At 41.7% G+C, this 20862-nt stretch overlaps 1 non-coding gene and 1 pseudogene across 1 annotated transcript; one reads left to right on the plus strand and one right to left on the minus strand.

Annotated features, from left to right (window-relative positions):
- Positions 1–10573: 10573 nt before the first annotated feature.
- Positions 10574–10674, plus strand: LOC147919877 (small nucleolar RNA R71; annotated as a pseudogene).
- Positions 10675–14366: 3692 nt separating this feature from the next.
- LOC147919878 (small nucleolar RNA R71) lies at positions 14367–14473 on the minus strand. The gene has a single exon (XR_015594223.1). It is a non-coding gene; the product is annotated as a small nucleolar RNA R71 (small nucleolar RNA).
- Positions 14474–20862: the final 6389 nt, after the last annotated feature.

Consider the following 20862-nt stretch of genomic DNA (forward strand, 5'->3'; position numbering starts at 1 on the left):
GAAAAAGGTACAAGTTAAAGGGCAATGAATAAACATCGAGTTCTAATCTTCACATATGTCAAAAACTGAAGAACATATACAAATATTACTGAACAAAGACCTAACCATCACTACAAATGAAACAAAGGTATATGTTCGTCTTTTATGGATATACCTTGCTCATTTTAGTTTGATATGTTATATGTGGCAGTGGCACACACGATTTTTTAAGCAAATGAATATCAACTAGCTTTTACTTTCTTTTTTCTCCGAACTACTAATTTTTCCTTCATGTGAAGCATTATATATATATATATATATATATATATATATATATATATATATGTAGAAAAGAGACGATGTACCTTCCACTAACTATGGATGGAGTTGTAAAGGTATAGAGGATTAACAGCACAATCTTCTGCTTGGAAAACGCCAAGCAAACACTTTACTATTTATTCTTATTAAACTCTTAAATGGTTACAAGAATAAATCTAACCATACTACTCTTCTCTATCTAAACTCTCACCAGTATAGATCTAAGAGAATAACCCAACACTCACCTTCTTAGCTTTCTTTTTGATCAGCCTTGAAGTTACAATCTCACCCAAAAGGTTTTTCCAGTGTTGAAAAACCTACTCCGATACCCCAAGATCTTTTATATTCGATCTCACTAAATCCTAACAAAAAGATCTTCAAATCTTCATTTAAGGCAGTTACTTGTTTATCAAGAACTCCCTTTCCTTATCCACCGAGACTAATATTCTTCAAATATCTTCTCTCTCGATTCTGCTTCATCTTCTCATTCCACAAGCGATCGGACTTGCCACGCCAGCTGCGCTTCCTTGCTATTCTCCACTTGTATGTCCTTAGATGCAAAGTTTTGTGTCCTAGCAGACCTTTGTTCCAAACAACACTCTGCTGCAGCAACTGCATCTACAATCTCCCCCCTTTTTGACTATGTTTGATAAAGAAGCACCCGATCCTCCAGAACCTGAGAGAATCAAAAACCACACAAAAACACAAGACACAGAGCAAGGTCTAATACGAGACAAAACACCATAAACAACAGCCAGATGCAGCCGTTTATTTTCTCCCCCACAGCAAAACAGTCATTCACTTGAATCCAAGAACATATCTCCGCCAGCTTGTTTGGCAAACATGAGTAAAAAACAAGTAGACAACAAGTAGTCGAGTCAACTAGAACACTTACCAGTAGCCTTGCATAACAGTGCTGGGATCAACCCCAAAATCAGGTTAGACAACTGTAAATATCGTCTTCCTAGCACAAACCGGCACCTGAAAGTGTCAACTAAGCATGCAAACCAAGCCTAAACCGCTTGTTACTGCAACCACTTGAACAACAACTTAGTGCAATAAAGTCCTTTCCGAGTAGGAAGAAAAACGGTCATGAGGTTTTACGCAGCTTAACACTCAGAGGCCTCATACCTCACATAAAATTGTTGAGGGACCCAGAGAGAGATCAACCATGATATTTTAATTTTAAACATATGGAACATACCTTAAAACCTCTCCTTGTGAGCTCATGCCAATCGCTTGTATCAGCACACACCTCATATACTACCACAACCTCTTGGATTGTCAAAGATCACCAGTCGACAATGGTGGCTAGACTTTCACACTTTCATGCCTTCAGTCCTTTCGATGCCAACTAAAAATGCATAGGCAGCTGGAAATTCTTTGGAGAGATCAAGAAGCAAGATTCGTTCCTTTTTTTTTTTGGTTCTTTCCACTGCTTTGATGTTTCACAGTGCTTGGGACTGCCACCTTTTTGTGCTTCGAAGATCTTGACATTCACTGATATCATTTGCCTTAATCAATCACCAAACTCAGATTAAGCCCCTGAATGTAGCACAAGGCTTTGTCTCTTCTCAGCTTTTTGACCTACTAATGACATGACAACGTTTTACTAGGACATGGACCGGCATGACAGGCAGCTATTTTCCACCCGGTCTTTAAGTACAGGACAACTGCTAACCTCTTATATATCCTAGGATTTCCATGGCCTGATTTGATGTGTGTCCCTAACAGTCAAGACAACACAACTCAACAAAGAATTAGATTTCACATATCCCAATGGACTTTTGCAGATTAGTGAATCTGGTAAAGTCCAAAGGTTTAGTAAAAAAATCAGCCAGTTGAAATTCAGTACGGACATGATCAATCTCAATCAGTTTCGCCTCAACCAATTCCCTAATGAAGTGATGTCTAATATCTATGTGTTTAGTTCGCGAATATTGAACATGATTTTTTGAGATGTTTATTGCACTTTGGTTGTCACAATGGATTAAGATAGAGACAAAAACAATACCATAATCGGCAGCTATCTGCTTCATCCACATCAGCTGTGTGCAACAGCTACCCAAAGCTATGTACTCAGCCTCAGCTGTTGACAGAGATATACTGTTTTGCTTCTTGTTGTGCCAGGATATGAGATTGTTTCCCATGAAGAAGCATCCACCACTTGTGCTTCTGCGATCATCCACAGAACCAGCCCAGTCGGAATCACAGTAGCCTGTAAGACTGGTGGTTGTGTCCTTGGTATAGTAGATACCAAGTTTGATTGTGCCTTTGATGTACTTGATGATCTTCTTCACAGCCAGGAGATGTGACTTCTTAGGTCTAGCTTGATATCTGGCACATACACCAACAGCTAAGCAGATGTCCGGACGACTTGCTGTCAAATACAGAAGACTACCAATCATCCCTCGATACAGCTTCTCATCTACGTCTTCTCCTGCTTCATCCTTTGAGAGCTTGTCATTCACCCCCATAGGTATCCTGGCCTCCTTACTGGTTGTAAGACCAAATCTTGTTACCAAGCCCCTCGCATATGTGCTTTGGGACACAAAGATGGCATCAGCTGACTGTTGTACCTGCAAGCCCAAGAAATAAGTTAATTCACCACACATAGTCATTGCAAACTCATCAGTCATATTCTTGAAAAATTGATTGACGAGTTGCTGGCAGGTGGACCCAAAGACAATGTCATCGACATAGATTTGTACAAACATCAGGCCCTTGTCAAGACTAAGAACCAACAGAGTTTTTTCCACACTTCCGTCAACATAGCCTTGATCCATAAGAAATGTAGTCGACCTCTCATACCAGGCTCTAGGTGCTTGTTTGAGTCCGTACAAAGCTTTCTTCAGTTTGTACACATGTTGCGGATGCTGTGGATCCTCAACATAGACCTGTTCTTGAAGAACCCCGTTAAGGAAGGCGCTCTTGACATATATCTGATGCAATGTGAAGTTCAAAGCACATGCCATGCCAAACAGAAAGCGAATGGATTCCAACCTTGCCACTGGTGCGAAGGTTTCATCAAAGCCGACTCCTTGTACTTGTGAGTGAACCCTTAGCAACAAGGGGAGCTTTATTTCTCACAATACATCCATTTTCATCACTTTTGTTCTTAAAGATCCATTTGGTTCCCACCACATTGACATCCACCAGTCTGCTTGTGAGTTCCCACTCATCGCTGCGAGCAAACTGTTCAAGCTCATCTTGCATAGCAGCTATCCAAAACTCATCTGTCAGAGACTCTTTGTGATTTTTCGGCTCAACCTAGGAAAGAAAACAAGCAAATTGTACAACCTCAGAGTCCTGAGGCACTTGCTGAATGATCGATCGCTGTTTCCTCCCAGACAGATGAAGAAAGTCAATATGCTTTCCCCTGGTAACTCTGCCCCCCTGAATCTCGCCAATAACATCATTAGGGGAATGATTCCGATGAACTTGAGAGACATCCGGAAGAGGACAATCCTCATAAGGAACACAGGGAGGTGTTGTGGAGGCTGGAGACTCGAGAACACTAGAAGTCTCAGGAGCATCAGTTACCGAGTCATCTGGGTGTGGAATTGGAATGAGCGAGACTCGCTAGAAAGAAATATCATTGAACACCACATTGACAGTTTCCTGAACAGAACGCAGATGCTCATTGAATAGAATTTGCCCAGGTGGTCTTTAATAACCCAGAAATAACCCATCATCGCTCTTTGAATTGAATTTGCCCAGCTGGTATTTGTCATTTAAGATGTAGCATACACATCCAAAGACATCGAAATAACTGACTGATGGAGTGTGACCCTTCCACAATTCATAGGGTGTCTTGGAGGTTCCTGGTCGTACATACACCCAATTGATAATGTAACATGCAGTATTGACAGCCTCATCCTAGAACTGTTGAGGAACTTGATTCCCATGAAGCATTGCTCTTGCCATCTCCTGCAGTGTTCTGTTTTTCCATTCAACTACACCATTCTGTTCCGGCGTCATGGGAGCTTAGAATTGATGCATAATCCCCTGAGCGGTGCAGAACTGATTAAACTGCTCATTCTGAAACTCACCACCGTGATCACTGTGTATTGCCTTGATAGCCCACTTCTCACCTTTGATTTGGAGGGCTAGATGCAAAAGCATTCAAGTGTATCCGACTTTTCCCTAAGAAAATGCACCCATGTGTAGCGAGAGAAGTCATCGACCATAACAAAAATGAATCATTTACCAGACAGGCTATTGACACGAATTGGACCCATAAGATCCATGTGTACCAATTCCAAAATACGACCAGTGCGAACATCAGGAACCGCCTTGTGTGACACTTTTACCTATTTTCCGTTGTTGCATGGTCCACACACAAAGTGTTGACCAGACTGAAGCTTAGGTATCCCTTGAACGATATCTTGATGGGTGAGTTTATGCATGGTGCAGATGTTCAGATGACCCAGCTTCTGGTGCCACAACTCAGTGTTTGTCCCTGTGAACGCATGAAAGCAATGATTTGTTGACTTCCACATATAACAATTATTACCCGACCGCTTGCCTTCGAGATTCACAGATCCTTGTTGATCAACAACTTTGCAATCCCGTTTAGTGAAAGTAACATCCAGACCTTCATCACACAACTGACAAACATTGATGAGATTTGCCTTTAACTCATCAACTAGAAATGCATCTTTGAGACTAGGTTGTGCACTTCCACCAGTAACACCTTTACCTTTGATTTCCCCTTTTGCTCCATCACCAAAAGTAACACGACTAGTAGATATATTCTTAAATTCCGACAGATTAGTGTGAGCTACGGTCATGTGTCTGAACAGCCACTATCAAAGTACCACTTCTTTTGGCCAGAACCAAACTTACCCTCAGTCTGAGCTACATTACAGTATATACCACTCCTCTTGACAAACAGCGGCTTGTTGATCGGTCTCATATCTCTTGGATAAGCCGCTTGTTGGGAATACCTTGACATGCGATTGTTGTACTCATAGCATTGTGCTTTAAAATGAGTTAGATTTCCACAATACCAACACCCGTTTCTTCGACTCCGTGAAACTTGGTAAGCTGATTCGAATGCCTGATGCGCTGAAAAGTGATTTGTGCCAACCCGTATGGATCAAATGACTGAGTCAATGGCATAACTCCAAAAGGTGCTCTGTAAGAAGACTGAATTCTCCTTTGATAATGTACACTTCTTGCTTGGTGAGAATTGGTTTGACCGGTAATGCCGCTTGTGTCTTTGATTGGATGGGTACAGCCTCTTTGTTTTCTGCATTCAGGCCCTTGACAAACTTCGTAGATGTTGAAGCATCATTCCCTTGATACCCGAGTCCCCACTTAGTATTACCCACTCTTCCACTACTTAGAATGGTATCAAGATCCTTTTTTCCTTTGCTCAACATTCTGATGTTTTTAAGCTGCTCTTCCAGTTGCTTATCAAGTCCCTGAGACTTGGCTCTTTCCTCCTCAAGATCTGAAGACAGCGAGTTGAACCTTGCCACCAGATCTATTTTTTCAGCCAGCAACACATCATACTCCTGAGTTTTCTGAACCAGACTCGAAATTAACAGGGTAACCTGTTCCTCAGCTGGTAGATCCGCATCGTCATCTTCAGAATCTGACACAACAGCGTGTTAATCCTTCACTTCCTGCTCCACCACTTCATCTTCCTCAATGACTCCCAGCAGAGCCACATAGTTATTGAGAACTTCACCCTCTTGCACGTCATCATCAGAGTCACTATCACTCCAGACGACAAACGATTTGGATCTACTCTCCTTGGTAGGACGTTCAGCCTTGGTGTGTGATATGCTCAAATTAGTCCCTAGAGCTACTCTCTCAAATTAAGAGATCACTGCAGTACTTAGGGGTCGAATTCCAAAAGTACTCAACTCTACACAATAAATTATAGAGTTTTATAATTAAGCTAAACAGGTTAATTTAAATAAAGAAAAGCAATGCAAAATATTAAATAAAAGCTGTGAAAATTCAAGGATCAAAGAGCTTAGTCTATGGAATTTCTCAGAAAATTATGAAATATTAAATCAATCAATAAATTAGGATTCAAGCAATTAAGATCAGATCTAGAACTCTAAACACTTTTGTAAAATAAATCAGTTCTCACTGCAAATATTATCTAAATTTAAAACCAGAAAATCCAAATCTCTTTGTAAAATTCAAGATTAAAAATCAGCTTTGAAAACAAGTTTAGATTGTTGACAAAATTACTAAATCAAATCTCTTTGCAAGAAGTAATTTTGCTCATCAAAAGGTTCTATCAGGAAAATCAATTATATTCTCATATCAATTTATTTTTCTAAGTTATTAGTTCTAGGTGATCAATCAAGAATTAATATGAAGAACAACCTATGATGAAGATCTAGAAAGATAATGAATCCTAAATAAACAGATCTAATAAATCATAAAAATCCCTGTGAAAAAACCTGAACCTAACAAGCAAACTACTCAGACATATTCAATGAAGAACAAAACATAATTCTGAATAATAAGCAATTGAAATTAAAAGAGTAAAGAGGGAGTTTATAAATTCTTCTCTACAAAGCAGTTCAGATCTCTCTCTCCCAAAAGCTCTCAAAATCTCACAGGCTTGCAAAAAATAAAACTTGCTACAAAATAATTTGGTTTGTAAAACCTAAAAACACTATATATATGTCCTAAAACACAGCAGAGACTAATCTTGCAATTATGGAAAACTTTGGGGCAGATTTGTAAAATTTCCAAAACTTGAGTCTTCTTGTGTCGGGGTTACTGGGGTTTCGACCGACACCAAGGGTGGTGTCGATCGACATCATCTCTCAGAATTGATTCCAAGTTCTCTTCATTAGCTGAATTGCTCCAAAATCCCTCTAATTGCTCCATTTTGCTCATTTCATGCCAAAATCCTAGAAAACCTGTAAAGACTCAAAAACATCCTATAAAACAAATCAAAAGACTCTAAAAGACTCTTTATATCATGGTTAAAAACCACAAAAACCATGATATATCAACTCCCCCAGACTTAGTCTTTGCTTGCCCTCAAGCAAAACATAAGCTTAGACATGTGAAAGTGGTTTGAAAATAGGGAACTCACTCAACTGCATGATGATTCTTATTCGCACTCTTTATTTACCTGACTCAAGAACTTACTTCTTATACTTAACCATGATAAGCATCAACATTCCTTACTCAAATCCCACAATCCTCTAGAGTCTCTGAAATCTCCATTGTCATCTCATTACATAAATTAAAGCAAGTACAAGTGAGTTCTTACCTTGTTGTATCGATCAGTGGCATATGGACTCTTTTCAGGCCAACACATTCTTCATACATCTCCTTTCCTCTCCCTTTTCTCACTTCAAAGGAGTTGATTTCTCCCAAAAAAAAATTCTCTTTTTTTTTTAATCAAAGGTGTAAGTGAATACCGGGGTCATCGGTAATTTACCTACCCCTCGCTTCCAAGCTTTGTGTGATCATTTGACTCAAGAGTAGAATAATGAGATCACAGGTAATTTACCTACCCCTGTAAACTGATCAAAATCATCTCATATTTTATTCTCTTTCTTCTTTTTTAGATCTTTCTTTTTTAAAGTACTGAAGTGAAGAGAGAGGGGATACATACTTTGAAAAATTTGCACTGTCTTGTATGGCCCGAAGAAGAAGTCTAGTCCACTGACTTCCAACCCCAAAGTAAGAGATTAAGTCTGGTTAAAATCCTAATAAAAGTTGAGACAACGTTAGATCAATCAGATATCCATTGAATAAGGGCTTTCAGGATTGTTGATAAAGCTCATAGTCTTTCTAAGCTTTAGTTCTAAGATCAAGCATAAACAAATAATCATTAGTGTGTTAGCCAAATAAGAGAAATCATTAATCAAGATCATAATTCCCAAAGACAAAAAGAAAAATTTGAAAAATTTGACTCAAACTTTATGGTTTTGACTTACACAACTGAAACTCAAAAACAAAAACGTAGTTAGTAACTAACCTCCCCTTGACTTAAACAGCATTGTCCCCAGTGTTATCAAGCCTAAGATTGGCAAAAAAAAATAAAATAAATATAAATAAAAATCAAAAGAAAAAGAAAAATCTACCAGTGGGTTGCCTCCCACTAAGCGCTTTTTTTTAGTCATTAGCTTGACTAGGCTGGAGCTCAGGCATCTGGTGGATCAGAACTTGGCATGGAATGCTTCTGAGAGAATGACCTCGTCATCCAAGGTGGTGTATAAGCTTTAGGTGCATGAGGTCTACCAAGGACATGAGGAACAAGACCAGGGCGGGACTTAGGTGTGGGAAGTTTTCTTTTCTGACCTACAAAATCAACAACAGAAGAAACAAGCACTCTACGATAATCTTGTGGCTTGGTTAACTGCAAAACAGTTTTTGTATCTTTGAAACTCTTATTAATGATTTTAAGAGGATTAGGTGCAGAAGATGTGTACCTTTGCCTTACCTGAGGACTCTGGAGTATAGAATGTGAAGTTTTCTGCTTTGCAACAGCTTTCTTACCTGGAGCATAGAGAACATCCTGCGAGTCATCAATTTTGGACAGGTTTAGACTCGGTCTTGGAGGAGTGTCGATCGATGCCTCCTCTGTGTCGATCGACACTGAGCCTGATGCTCGTGTTGCAGCAACCTTCTCAACAGAAAACGTTTGTCCATCAACGGTAGGAGCTCTTCTCAGCTTATCCATCTCAAAGTTCATACTCAAAACATCCACATTCAGTGCTATACGTCTCTTCTTCACATCTATGATGGCACCAGCTGTAGCCAAGAAATATCTTCCTAAGATGAGAGGATCATTAGGCTCTTTATCATACTTCAGTACCACAAAGTCAGTGGGAATCATGAAGTTTCCAACCTTAATTGGAATATCCTCTAAAACACCTTCAAGAATTCTTCAGGAGCGATCAGCCAAGATAAGAGAAATCTGAGTTAGCTTGAATTCTGTCATCCCAAGTCTCACAGCAACAGAATGTGGCATCAAGTTGATACTAGAGCCAAGATCACAAACTGAGTGAGGAAATCGTCCTACTGAGATTGAGCAATCAAGTACAAAGCTTCCATGATCTGGTAACTTCTTAGCAGTCCTACACTGAATTGCTGCACTCACTTTCTCAGAGACTACCACTTCTTGCTTCCTCTCTTTCCTCCTTTGAACAGGCTGGTTTAACATAATTGCACTAACATCTTTTGTAAGTAGTGCTCCTTCCTCAAGGCTCAAACCATTTGATACCATTCTCTTCACATACCGCTTAAGTCTAGGAGAAAACTTGACTGTATCAATCAAAGGCATCTCAATCATCACCTTGTCCATCATTGCCTTGCATCTAGCTTCCTCCATCTCCTGCTTGGACTTTCTTGGCTTAGGAAAAGGAATCTTAGGTTGGTACACCCTCTCAACTGCTGGAACCTGAGATTTTGCAGTTTCTGGTTCGGTCCGAGATGAGTGTCGACCGACACCCAGGTGGTGTCGATCAACACCATCATCTGAAGTCGAGAGATTTTCCGAATTCTCACCCTATTCCGCAGAAGCAATTTCACCATCATCTTCATCTCTCACTGATATGGCATTACAAGCATGTTTGGGGTTTGAATCAGTTCTTCCAGGAAGAAAACCCTCTTGACGTTTGACAGACCCAGCAGTCTAAATAACTTGATTCTCTAGCTTCTTAACATGTACATTCAATGCATCAATCCTCCTAGTAAGCTCATTGTAGACATTATCAATCTTCACATTGAATGTCACTGTCAAATTCTCTTGTCCCTGAAGAATCTGCTCAAGCATGGCGTCCATTCTACTCTTAGAAGAAGTCTGTGGAGGCGGAGACTGATAGGATGAGTTTCCATAAGTCCTTGTGAAGTTGCTCCCTTGTTGCTGCTTCTGAAAGTCAGGCTTAGGAGTGTAGCCTGAAGAGTTTCCACTGTAAGGCATGTTGCTTTGCTGATTACCGAATCTCTCACCTTGATTCTCAGCTCCATACACATAGTCGACATTCTCCTCTGTATTCTCCAGCTCTGGCTCAAATGTCTCAACTTCAGCAGCAAATTGGACTGACTTCTTACCCACAAGAAGATTATGCACTGAATCTAGCTTAGCATTGACTGAAGCTAGCTGGTTTGAATCAATTCCTCCATGCAATCTCTTCCTTTAGCATCAGCTCTCTTAGTACTATTGTTGGAGGCAAAATTCTCAATCAAAGCTTCAACATTCCCATGACTTGCAGCATCTAAAGCTAATTGATATTCCCAGTCACATCCTCTTAAGAAGATGCTCAACAGCTGCACCCTAGAGAAACCATGGTGTGGACAGTCCCTCTTGTAAGCCTTAAATCTCACCCAAGCTGCTTTGAAAGCTTCATCTGGCCTTTGCTTGAAAGAGGACAGCTTGACTCTCAACTCATCTGACATTGCATCATCATAGAAGTAATTAAAGAAAGCCACCTTAATTTGTTGCCAAGATGTCAAAGATCCAGCTGGCTACTGTTTTAACCATTAAGATGCTTCTCCTGCAAGTGAATATGGGAAGAGCTTGCAGTAGATGTAGTCTTCTGTCACACCATTGGTCTTGATACTGGTAACAAGATCCTCAAAATTCTCAATGTGGTCCAGAGGCTTCTCATTGGGCAAGTTAGAGAAAGGTCTCTGCCCAACTAGCTGGAAGTAAGCAGGCTTCAGCTCAAAATCATTCCTTTGGAGTGGAGGAGGAACAATTGCAGATCGGTTCTGATAAACCAGGTCAGCTCTGTTGAAGTCTGCAATGGTCCTGATCAAGTCTCGGTTGTGTTCCTGTCATCGAACCAGGTTGTTAACATGGTTTGCAGCTCCATGTCCGTCAGTAGGAAGGGGATGTCGATCGACACCCAGTTGGTGTTGGTCGACACCATCAGCCTGCTCGTCGCCAACAGCAGCTTGCTAGTTGACAACAACAGCTTCAGCAATCACATTGCCTTTTGAATCAAGCTTTTGGCCCTACTCGTTGCGCAAGTGGCCCTCTTGATCCCTCAAAGCACCATCCTCATCACGCTTCAGAATGACTGTGTTATCCATCTTCAAGGATTTGACTGCTTTTCGATTTTCACGCTCTAACTTTCCCAACTCTTGGTTGAAAGCTTCACAGTAGGACCAGTCTTGTTGCTACTTGTGTTAGGCTTACTAGGCATATACCTGAAACACACACGAGAAGAGAAACAAAAGCGTGTTAGTTGAAAATTAAAAGAAAAATTTAGACAAAATCAAAAACTCAAATCTAATAGTAGATCAAAGAGTCCCCGACAATGGCGCTAAAATTTGATATGCTTGATATGTCTATATTTTGCCTCTCCTTAGCATATATTTATTATGCATTTAGCAAGGATAACTCATTGGTTTGCATCATTTTCTAGTCCTTTCTATACACTTTGCATGTTTAGGTAGTTCTTACATCATCCTTGCATACATTGTGCATTTCGGAGTATTTCGGGTATTTAGGAGACGTTGCAAGTGCATCGCTCGACCCATCCACTGCACAACACTCCCGGAACCATCTCTCGAGCCAATCTCACAACACTTCCAGGAAGCGTCAACCGAGCCATCTCCGGGAAGCGTCAACCGAGCCATCCGTTCGAGCCGTTCCACTCGAGTGGGATTTAGCTTTCGACGTCTTCATAAAAGTTATAGAGAATTGAGTTATCTTTCCAACACTATTTATTTCAAGCCAATCGGAGGTGTGGTTCAAGAGTTATATTTGTTTTAGTGGATGCGTATACACCACGCTCGAGCCATGCTCCCCCGCCACGCACTCCAGCTTGTTTGATCGAGCCATGCTCCCCCGCCACGCACTCCAGCTAGCCTGATCGAGCCATGCTCCCCCGCCACGCACTCTAGCTTGTCTGCTTGAGCCATGCTCCTCCGCCACGCACTCCAGCTTGTTTGACCGAGCCATGCTCCCCCGCCACGCACTCCAGCTTGTTTGATCGAGCCATGCTCCCTCGCCACGTACGCTAGCCATCTGTCTGAGCCACTCTCACTTGCCACGCACTCCAACCATCTGTTCGAGCCACTCTCACTCGCCATGCTCCCTAGCATCCGTCCAAGCCATGCTCTCCAGCATCCGTCCGAGCCATGCTCCCCAACATCCGTCCGAGCCATGCTCTCCAGCGTCCGTCCAAGCCATGCTCCCCAACGTTCGTCCGAGCCATGCTCCCCAGCGTCCGTCCGAGCCATGCTCCCCAGCGTCCGTCAGAGCCACGCTCTTCAGTCGTCCGTCCGAGCCATGATGACATTGCATTCCATTCGACGCGCACAGACTCGATCGCACATGTCAGGAAGAAAGACGTTTTGTTTCACACGCTTCAGGAGATTACCGAACTGACGCTTTACCTTGTCGTTTTAAGTTTTAGGGCTTTCCATGTTGGACTACTATATATACATTTTGTTAAGTCTTTGCGGAGACATCTTATCTTTTATCTCGTTTTCGTTCCCAGAAGGTTTCTGAACCTAGCCACCAATACGTTCTGAGACTTGTATTCCGATATCTTTGAGATTTATTCAGATTTTGCATTTGATTCCTTCTACAAAGTTGTTCATCTTATTTTATCTATCTTATTATGCTTGATTCAATGATTTCTGTGTTTGTATCATTGACTATGATTTTCGGATCTGAGTAGTTTGTTAGTTCTTGAGGATGGGATAGATTAGGTGGAGGATCTTAGGATGTAGAGTGTTTAAGCTTTGATTGTATAACTCCCTACTAGACTAGAGTTAGAATTACTAGTTTCTCTCTGATCAATTGGAACTAGGTTCGAGACATTTCCGCACCCAAAAGGTGTTTGATGAAATATCTGACCAACTAGTACCAGAGACTTACTTTCCTAGCCTAAGAGATTAGTTGTCTAGGATGTTTGTTGACATGAATGAACTTGTTTGTCATGCCTGCTCGACCACGTTTCTCTAGCGAGAGCTAGGTATGGAAGTTGTTGAGTCTGAGTAGCTTTTGCCAAGAGATTGGATTAGCTAAGTTATGATGTTCATTGTTTAGGGATACTTTGCTTGTGGTATGTTAAACACTCTGTAGACTAGGATACTCCACCGATATCAATTACATCATCCTTAGGACTTCTTTCTTTCTGATTTTTATTACATTCCTGGAACTGTTTCGTTTCTTGCTTTTTAGTTCATGCTTAGACTCGTTTATGTTTTTATTCATTTTCGCTTCTTGTCATGCAATTTCATTTCTAGTTTTGTGACTCAATTACGTTTTGTATTGTCATCATTCTAGAAATGTTAGACAAACACTATCTTTGAATTGGCTTGACTTGTGATTTCTTGATTGCATTTTAATTGTTAGTAAGGTTTCCCAACTCGATTGACACCTTAAGTATTACAACGCATAAGGTTAATTGAACCTGCTAGGATAGACACACAAAAATCCTAGTATCAATTTGGCGCCGTTGCCATTTGGGATTCGTTTTGCTACATTTAAGATTTCAAGTTTTGCAAGATTAAGTTCTATTACACTTATCATTCTGAGTACTGACTTGTTTTGGTTGTCCGCTTGTTTCTTTTGCATCTCAAGAACCTGTTGATTGCAACATTGCATGCACACCAGATCAAGAGGACATCAGAACCTCCTTCCTATTATCGACGACATCAATCGGTTACAAAGACCACAACAAGCTCGTCAACTCACTGATCATCCCTCACTAGTCAGTATGGAACAACAGAATGAACCAAATCCGAGACCGCGAAACATTGGTGTTGGGGATGCACCGAACACTCATACTCAACGTGCTGGAATCGTCCCTCCCACCATGCAGAACAACAACTTCGAAATCAAAGGCAGTCTGATCTCCATGATCCAGGGAAACAAGTTTCATGGGTTGCCTATGGAGGATCCACTAGACCATTTGGACGAGTTCGACCATCTATGCAGTCTCACCAAGATCAACGGCGTGAGTGAGGATGGTTACAAGTTGCGCCTCTTCCCATTCTCCCTGGGAGACAAAGCTCATCAATGGGAGAAAAACCTTCCCAAGGGATCAATCACCACTTGGGATGGTTGCAAGAAAGCATTCTTGGCCAAGTTCTTCTCCAACTCCAGAACAGCACGTCTCAGGAATGAGATTTCTAGCTTTACTCAGAAGAGCTCAAAATCATTCTGTAACGCATGGGAGCGTTTTAAGGGTTACCACAACCAGTGTCCACACCATGGTTTCAGCAACGAGTCAATGCTAAGCACTCTATACCGTGGTGTACATCCAAAAATTTGCATGCTACTTGACACTGCTTCTAATGGTACCTTCCTGAACAAAGACGTTGATGAAGGATGGCACCTGGTTGAGAATCTCGCCCAGTCTGACGGTAACTACAATGAAGACTACGACCGCACGGTTAGAGGTGACGCTGGGCCAAGGAGAAGTACAAGAGGGACCTTAAGAATGTCAATGACAAGCTTGACTGCCTCTTGCTAAGTCAGCAGCAGACTGTCCATTTCGTATCTGAGGATGACCCTTTTCAAGTTCAGGATGGGAAGGGTGAGCAGTCTGAAGCAATCAACTATGTCCAGAATCGGAATGTCAAGCTAGTGGTTCTCTGGATACTGCTAAGAAGTTTGCTGAACTCAGTCAGTGGATGGAATGTTCTTACAATGATCGGAATGTCAAGTTTGAAGCTCTTAACTCCAAGATGAAGTATATGGAAGGCAAGACTGTTTCTAATTCTACCCCAACAACTGGCCAACTACCTGGAAAAGCAGTTCAAAACCCCAAGGACTATGCTACTATGCATGCCATCACCACCCAAGCTGTAGATGTACGGCTCACTGAGGACACTGAGAGTTTAGATGGGGAGGAATTTCTTCAATATGAAGTTCAGATAAAGGATCCTGTCGAGGTGCTCAAGGATCCAATTAAGTCAGCCAAGCAATCTGATCCTGAAGCTACTAAAGAACCCACTGCTCCCAAGGATAAACCTGTGAGATTTATTCCTCCACCATACAAGCCACCTCTACCATTTCCAGTGAGGTTTAAGAAGCAGCTTACTGAGAAGTATAAAGCTCTGTTCGAAAACCAAGTCAAGGAGATTGAACTTAGGATGCCTTTGCTTGATGTATTTGCACTTGTGCCTCAATATCAAAAGTTTTTAACTAATTTGGTAACAGAAATGACCAAAGAGAAGGAGGATATAGCTAAAGGAGCTCAAGCTAAGGTTTTGGAAGATGAGAGGGTAGTGCATGACATAGGTGGGGTTATTCATGAATGCAAAGCTGTTATTCAGAAGATGATTATCCCAAAGAAGCTAGAGGACCCTGGTTCTTTCACCTTGCCTTGTTCTCTAGGTCCATTGACCTTCAAAAAGTGCCTATGTGACCTTGGTGCTTCAGTAAGCCTCATGCCACTCTCTGTAGCTCAGAGACTAGGATTCAACGAATACAAGTCATGCAACCTCCGCTTAATATTGGCTGATAGGACTACTAGATTGCCTCATGGTCTACTAGAGAACTTGCCCATCAAAATTGGACAAGCTGAGATTCCTACTGATTTTGTGGTGCGGGGAATGGATGATGAGCCTAAAGATCCACTAATCCTGGGAAGACCTTTCTTAGCTACAGCTGGAGCAGTCATTGATGTCAAGAAAGGGATGATTGATCTCAATCTGGGTAAAAACTTCAAGATGAAGGTTAACATCAAGGATTCTAAGAAGAAACCAACTATTGATGGGCAGACCTTCGTGATTGAAGAGAAAGATCATAAAGCTGGGTTTGACATCTTTGAGAGTGTGAATGAGGCAGAAACTGAGGTTTTGGTAACCAAAGAGAAATCTCAAAGTGTCACTCGACCATTCTCCAACTCGAGTGCAGTCGTTACCCTCCCTAAGCGTCAAGACCTGCTTCCTAAACCTCACCAATGGCAAGAGTCAAGTCCTCCTGCGCTTGACAGTTTGTATGAACTCCAAAATACTTTCTAAGGGATTTAGTGAAAGAGTTAACAGCTATGGTGAAGGAGATGAGTGGGCAAATCAAGAAGCTCCAAGGTACAATGAGAAGTTCTCCTCCAAGGAAATTAAGGAAGAGGTTTGGGATAATGAAGAAGAGGTGTTGCAGAGTTCAACCACCACCGTGCGTTCTCAACCATCGTCCACTCTAGCAAGGTTCAACCGACGGCGTGGAATTAGACTCGACCCATCCTGAGAGGTTCATCACTCTGCACTCGTTCGAGCCACGCCTCTGCTATCACGCTCGAGCCAATCTCACTCCGCACACACTCCAACTACCACGCTCGAGCCACTTAAGCCAACACCCGATCGAGCCCCTCTCTCGAGCCACACACAAAGTCTCCATCGAGCCAACTCGTCAGTGAACACTCTCTCCGGTTTCTTCCCCAGCACGTCAATCTTCATATGTGTCACGGGAGCATCCGCCATCACCCGCTCCTTAACGCCACTCGTCACATGAGGCCAAGGAGAGAAGGAGACGCGGTTCACGAGGTTCCAGAGCCTCCTCTAGTCATAGATCAGCGCGTCGTTCTGCAGCTCGAGATGAGCATGAGGTTGAGGTTGAGAAGCAAGTCGACCAACCAGCTGAGGTCACTCCCGCGGATCTCGAACAAGGCGAAGGACAGAGTCAGTTTCACGTTTCTCCTTGGACGAGCACGGACTGCTTCTTCTACTACTGAGGTACTCCGACCTTTCCTTTGTACATACCATTTCATTCCTGCATTGTTTGTGTTGTAATTCTCAAATCGTTCTGCAAATTTTTCTTACACAGGAGACTGTGTACTTTAAGTTTGGGAGAGGGTTTGAGATGATGTATCTGATGTTGTGTTTTGTGATTCTTATTTCAAATTTTTGCATCATATCATGTTTGCGTTTGCTTCCATCTACTTGCATAAAAAAAATTGAAAATTTCCACAAAAACAAAGTGTTCATGTAGTTTGCACTTGCATATTAGGATTGAGTCTAGTGTTATTCACATAAGTTTGTTGCATTTAACATAGGGGTTGATGATGATTGTAACCTTGTTAGCATGCTGGATTCAATAGGATAGGATCAAGGCCTTTGTTCTTAGTTCTTTGATGCTTGTTGATTGAACTTGAAAAGTTAAGATTGAAGCATGTTTTGAATTGATATCATTCTCTATCTACCTGAACCTAATCCTGACTTGCAATTATCCTGTTATGCATTGAAGTCGAACTCATGGATACCATATACATACTTGGATTGTCTTTCACATTTTTACCACCCTTGTCAATCCAAGTAGCTCATTCCCATCTTTGGAACAGTTCTCCGCAAACTTAACCAACCGTTCTTTCAAGCCAATTGTATTCTTGAGTGTCAGGCCTTTTTCCGAGTTGAGCTTGTTAGAAAGTGTTAGGTTCTAACCGACAAGAGTAGGATCTGTATAGTTCTAGTTCGCGTTATTCGGACTAGTAGGACTAGGTGAGAACTCGATTTTGGGTTTTGGGTATGGATTTGTGTAGAAAAGTGAAGAGTAAAAAGAAAGTAAAGGGTATAAAGTCTTTAGGAGGGGATATGTTTTCAAAGTTTACAAGTCTAGTAAAGGACTTGGGTTGAGCAAAATAATGAGTTATTGGTTCTGGGCATAAAACGAAAAGATTAGACAAAGAAAAGAAATTAAAATGTTTAAGATGTCTAGATTCCTTAGAAGAAAAGAAAAAGAACCTTACTGATAATAAAGATTTCTCAATCCGCTAGAATGATAGGAAGTGAAGTCTTCCTAAGACCAAGTGTAAAGAATGAAAGAATGGGTTTAGGACAATGTTTGTGATGAAGGGTAGAACCAACTTCGGTTTGGAACGTTCTTTGGGTAGACAGGGCGCTGCTCTTGTATGTATCAATTGGTGCAAAATAATGAGTTATTGGTTCTGGGCATAAAACGAAAAGATTAGACAAAGAAAAGAAAGTAAAATGTTTAAGATGTCTAGATTCCTTAGAAGAAAAGAAAAAGAACCTTACTGATAATAAAGATTTCCCAATCCGCTAGAATGATAGGAAGTGCTTCCTAAGACCAAGTGTAAAGAATGAAAGAATGGGTTTAGGACAATGTTTGTGATGAAGGGTAGAACCAACTTCGGTTTGGAACGTTCTTTGGGTAGACAGGGCGCTGCTCTTGTATGTATCAGTTGGTGTCAACCTTTAGCCTTCTCTTAAACTCAACTCCTTTTCGTGAGAGAAGCTTGTTCTGAATTGATGAAACCACTTGAGAAGGAGACCATCTAAGTCTCTAACCTTTTACCCTAGCCATATGAGTTCAACGACATTGCTTAGCTCGATTCACGGTTCTCTGTTAATGAATGTTAAAGGGAATGATTGATAGGATTGCATGTGTAGAAAAAATATAGAGTTCCTTCACCATGCATCATAGAACTAAAAACGAGGACCTTGATTCTAACTATTTTATTTAGCATGTTTTAGGTTCTGAGACCCCATCTTCACACATCTCTTTCATACTCTGTTCTTGATTGTTTGCTTGAGGGCAAGCAAAAAGTAAGTTTGGGGAGTTGATATGTCTATATTTTGCCTCTCCTTAGCATATATTTATCATGCATTTAGCTAGGATAACTCATTGGTATGCATCATTTTCTAGTCCTTTCTATACACTTTGTATGTTTAGGTAGTTCTTGCATCATCCTTGCATACATTGTGCCTTTCGGAGTATTGCAGGTATTTAGGAGACGTTGGAAGCGCATCGCTTGACCCATCCGCTGCACAACACTCCTGGAACCGTCTCTCGAGCCAATCTCACAACACTTCCATCTCCGGGAAGCATCAACCAAGCCATCCGTTCGATCCGTTCCACTCGAGTGGGATTTAGCTTTCGACGTCTTCATAAAAGTTGTAGAAAATTGAGTTATCATTCCAACACCGTTTATTTCAAGCTAATCGAAGGTGTGGTTCAAGAGTTATCATCGTTTTAGTGGATGCGTATACACTACGCTCGAGCCATGCTCCCCCGCCACGCACTCCAGCTTGTTTGATCGAGCCATGCTCTCCCGCCACGCACTCCAGCTAGTCTGATCGAGCCTTGCTCCCCCGCCACACACTCCAGCTTATCTGCTCGAGCCATGCTCCCCCGCCACGCACTCTAGCTTGTTTGATCGAGCCATGCTCCCCTGCCACGCACGCCAACCATCTGTCGGAGCCACTCTCACTCGCCACGCACTCCAGCCATATGTCCGAGCCACTCTCACTCGCCATGCTCCCCAGCATCCGTCCAAGCCATGCTCTCCAGCATCCGTCCGAGCCATGTTCCCCAACATCCGTCCGAGCCATGCTCTCCAGCGTCCGTCCGAGCCATGCTCCCCAACGTCCGTCCAAGCCATGCTCCCCAGCGTCCGTCAGAGCCACGCTCTTCAGCCGTCTGTCCGAGCCATGATGACATTGCAATCCATTCGATGCGCACGGACTCGATCGCACATGTCAGGAAGAAAGACGTTTTGTTTCACACGCTTCAGGAGATTACCGAACCGACGCTTTACCTTGTTGTTTTAAGTTTTAGGGCTTTCCATGTTGGACTACTATATATACATTTTGTTAAGTCTTTGCGGAGACATCTTATCTTTTATCTCGTTTTCGTTCCCAGAAGGTTTCTGAACCTAGCCACCAATACGTTCTGAGACTTGTATTCCGATATCTTTGAGATTTATTCAGCTTTTGCATTTGATTCCTTCTACAAAGTTATTCATCTTATTTTTATCGATCTTGTTATGCTTGATTCAATGATTTCTGTGTTTGCATCCTTGACAATGATTTTCGGATCTGAGTAGTTTTTTAGTTCTTGAGGATGGGATATATTAGGTGGAGGATCTTAGGATGTAGAGTGTTTAAGCTTTGATTGTATGACTCCCTTCTGGACTAGAGTTAGAATTACTAGTTTCTCTCTGATCAATTGGAACTAGGTTCGAGACATTTCCGCACCCAAAAGGTGTTTGATGAAATGTATGACCAACTAGTGCCAGAGACTTACGTTCCTAGCCTAAGAGATTAGTTGTCTAGGATGTTTGTTGACATGAATGAACTTGTTTGTCATGCCTGCTCGACCACGTTTCTCTTGCGAGAGCTAGGTATGGAAGTGGTTGAGTCTGAGTAGCTTTTGCCAAGAGATTGGATTAGCTAAGTTGTGGTGTTCATTGTTTAGGGATACTTTGCTTGTGGTATGTTATACACTCTGTACACTAGGATACTCCACCGACATCAATTACCCCATCCGTAGGACTTCTTTATTTCTGATTTTTATTACTTTCCTGGAACTGTTTCGTTTCTTGCTTTTTAGTTCATGCTTAGACTCGTTTATGTTTTTATTCATTTTCGCTTCTTGTCATGCATTTTCGTTTCTAGTTCTGTGATTCATTTCCGTTTTGTATTGTCATCATTCTAGGACTGTTAGACAAATAGTATCTTTGAATTGGCTTGACTTGTGATTTCTTGATTGCATTTTAATTGTTAGTAAGGTTTCCCAACTGGATTGACACCTTAAGTATTACAACGCATACGGTTAATTGAACCTGCTAGGATAGACACACAAAAATCCTATTATCAATGCTCAAATTAATCCCTAGAGCTACTCTCTCAAACTAAGAGATCACT

This window comes from Camelina sativa, chromosome 20 (assembly GCF_030686135.1).
Source record: "Camelina sativa cultivar CO46 ecotype springtype chromosome 20, ASM3068613v1".
NCBI lineage: Eukaryota > Viridiplantae > Streptophyta > Magnoliopsida > Brassicales > Brassicaceae > Camelina > Camelina sativa.